At 35.6% G+C, this 3638-nt stretch overlaps 1 long non-coding RNA gene across 1 annotated transcript in view; it reads left to right on the forward strand.

Annotated features, from left to right (window-relative positions):
• The first annotated feature begins 761 nt into the window (after window positions 1-761).
• The window catches only part of LOC145277590 (uncharacterized), a 32314-nt gene continuing 29437 nt past the window's right edge, over window positions 762-3638 (forward strand). The window contains exon 1 of the long non-coding RNA XR_013868163.1: window positions 762-1352. This is a non-coding gene — a long non-coding RNA (uncharacterized LOC145277590). The remainder of the gene's footprint in view (window positions 1353-3638) is intronic.

Consider the following 3638-nt stretch of genomic DNA (forward strand, 5'->3'; position numbering starts at 1 on the left):
ATGTGAACAGTCATCTCGCTACTCAATTCCACACAATCCACTGTTAGATATTATCCCAAATAATAGCCCTTTACGACCAAGTGGCAATATGCTTTGTTTGAAGTAAAAAGAATTAAAAAGAAAAAAACAAACAAAACAAACAAAAAATGATTGCTTGTAATAAGTGTTGTGTTTCTCCCGCCTCCAGATAATTCAGAATTGATCTGATAGGATTTGAACTCGGCAGAGTTGATTTTGCATGTCGCGACGGTATCAATTTGGTTAATCACGCACCTCTTTGAAACTTTCGCTCGGGATACAACTTTCTGTATTCTGTATCCAATTTTTTATTTTATTTATTTATTTATTTTTTTGCTGGTGCTCGGTGTAGAAGTAGATGTATAGCTAAAATTTATTGTCGAATCAAAAGAAAAATCGATTTCTTTCTATATTGGAGACTTGCAGCCCGGTGAAGATGGCGCCCCTGCTGCTGCTGATTTTGAATGTTTTTCCAGGGACAAATTTTGCCTCGTTATGGAATTGAAACGAACAGACGATAACATTTTCCTTTTTTTTTTTTTTTTTAACTCATCCTTTCACTTTCTTTCTTCCTTTTTTACTTGTCTTTCATTTTTACCGGCTTCGTTCACATTTTTTCTTTTTTAACTTATCCTTCTATTTCTTCTTTTTTTTTTGGGGGGGGGGGTGCTTTTTTCTCCATTTGATTTACCCCCCCCCCCCTCTTAATTTAACTCCCACCTCGTCTATATACACCTCTCCTCGTCCCCTTTATTTTTCAACCAATCAAGTGAATGATATATCCTCGCAACGAAGAGAGTTTGTTTTCTATGATTGATGCAGATTTTTCCATTTGTCTTTTCAGCAATACGCAATGGGTTTTTTCGTCGTCGTCGCGGTGTCGTGGTCGTCGTCGTCGTGTTCGTCGTCGTCGTCGTGGTCGTCGTCGTGGTCATCATCGTGGTCATCATCATCATCATCATCGTCGTTGTCGTCGTCGTCATCATCGTCGTGGTCGTCGTCGTCGTCGTCGTCGTCGTCGTCGTCATCATCATCATCATCATCATCATCATCATCATCATCATCGCCCTTAGTGATTGATTAAAAGTAAAATCTGTTTAATCTGAAGTGCCGGCTTGATGAGTCTCATTAACACAGGTTGGGAGAAAAACGACGAAATGTTTCAAAAAAAAAAAAAAAAAAAAAAGAAAGAAAGAAAAAGAGAGAAAGAAAAAAGTAGGTTTTTTTTTTTTTTTTTTTTACAATTACTACACGCAATTAAAATGACGTACGTACACAATTTGTTGGCTTAAGCAACGACTTTTTCAGTCGAGGGGATTTCATTTTCCTAGCAGGTGGGTGAAACTGGTGAAAAAAAAAATGGAAAGAAAAAAATTCAATTTTTTTATTTCTTCACGTTTGAAATTGCATTTTCGTTGATTTGTCAGATTTCAGTTTGAATTAACATTTTCCTCGGTCTGTCACGCTTAAGTTTTAAATAGCGTTTTCCGTCGGTGTTTTATATATATCTATATATCTATAAAAGTGAACGTGTCTGTCTGTCTGTGTGTCTGTCTGTCTGTGTACATTTCCCTACGCAATAACTCTGTCAATTTTTAGTCTATAGACTCGAAATTTGAAATACCGGGTACTGAGATTTGGGAAAATCGATGTGACGGGTGTCAGCCAGAAATTTGGCTGTTAAGGGGTCAAATTTCAACGATTTGACCTTTAAGAACTCTACCAAACTCCTCCGACAATTTTGGGTCTAGACACTTGAAATTTTAGATATAGGTTCCTTGAACCTGGATCTAACTTAATAAAGTGATTTGAGCCCGAAACTATAAATTTTAAGGGGTCATAATAGGGGTCAAATAAAAAAAAAATTTACTCTTTTTTTTTTTGCTCAGCATACACCTCTAAACACCCGGGCAACGCCGGGCTGAAATGCTAGTATATATATATATATATATATATATATATATATATATATATATATATATATATATATATATATATATACTACGTTGTCACCGCTTATTTCAGTTAATGAGTTTTTCAGGTCAAAGGTGAACAAATAATTTGTAACGATTGTTGAAACAGGGCTGCATTTGATTATTCAAGTGAACAGCTCAGCAATATTTTTTAAAAATTGGCCTATAAAACGACAATGTTGTAGTCAGTTGGGAACCAGCTTCGTGGTATGTGCTCCACAGACTTTGGGAGGAAACTTTGTTCATGGAAGTGCCATTAAGTTTTAGGTAAACATAGAAAGAAAGGAAAAATATTAACAGCGATTGTAGCAAGGCAAGTTTTCGAACGAGATTTCGCACTCAGTTTTGTACTCTATTTGCTTAAGTTTAAAATAGAAATTTCGTCAGTCAGTTATGCTTAAGTTTGAAACAGCATTTTTTTCTGTTTTACGACACATCAACATCTTTCAACTTATTTCACACCGAAACACGGCGTCCATTGTAACCGATTAAATAAACGTAAGTTATTACTTTGCTACAGTGTAATTTTGTAATCAATAGGAAAGAAATAAGGCAGAGTGTAGTATCTGTTCTCATACTACATATCACCTGTTTTGTTCAGTAGCAAATAATTCTTCTAGACCAGGGCAATTTATATTTTTATAACAATCAAGAATGCCCCTTGTAACGGAGCTGGACTTTCATCACATTAAATACAAACTTTGCATCTTATTCTGCCCTCTTGGGGAGGCAAGTAAATAAGTACTCTTGTTAATTAAATGAATAAGTGATTACTTAGTTTCCTATCTCTCTTACTTTCTCTTATATATATGTATGTGTGTGCGCGTTTGTATATACATGTGTGTGTGTGTGTGTGTGCGTGTCTATATATATTTGTTTGTCTGTCTGTCTGTCTGCTTTTCAGGTTATCTTCCCCAAAATAATTAGTCGGCACATGAATTAAATAATTAGATTTAGATGTTTCGATATTTTTTAGATGCGGATTAAAAGTTTGTATCATTTGCATTACAATACTGATATGGGATGTTATTCTCACAACGTTTTGGTCGATGTAACCTCCGATCTTATTCACTTGTATCTTCTCGAACTTGAAGATCTTTATGTCGGCCTCGGAAATCCGTATGGAATTTAAAACGGAACATTTTAATTAATCAACAACGAAGGCTTTTTCTCGTTCTGTCTACCATGTCCGAGTAAAAGTTTTAAACAATTCGTAATTGTATTCTTAGTAAAGCCCATATCGAAAATCGAACAATCTCTCCCCCACCCCAGAAGACTGTTGCTTAGAGTAAATTAATACTTAGCACTTGTATACGTTGTGTCACGGTTCCGTTCGAAATTCCGTACATATTCCTGCGCTTAACATGAAGATTTCTTAAATGTACCACACACACACACACACACACACACACACACACACACACACACACACACCACACACACACACACACAAAGATCATTCTTTTTTTTTTCGATGGAAATGTTGTGAAGATGACACCCAAGATGAGAACAGGTGCGTGAATAATCTAAATAATTTAAATGGCCACTTATTGCAAAATTCTGTAGAATAGAAGCATAAACGCAATTGATGTTTACTTTAGGGTATGGCGAGTTGGTAACATTCGTTATCGCATTATCGGTTTGAAA

This window comes from Euprymna scolopes, chromosome 6 (genome assembly GCF_053919585.1).
Source record: "Euprymna scolopes isolate OS-2025 chromosome 6, ASM5391958v1, whole genome shotgun sequence".
NCBI classification, from domain to species: Eukaryota; Metazoa; Mollusca; class Cephalopoda; order Sepiida; family Sepiolidae; genus Euprymna; species Euprymna scolopes.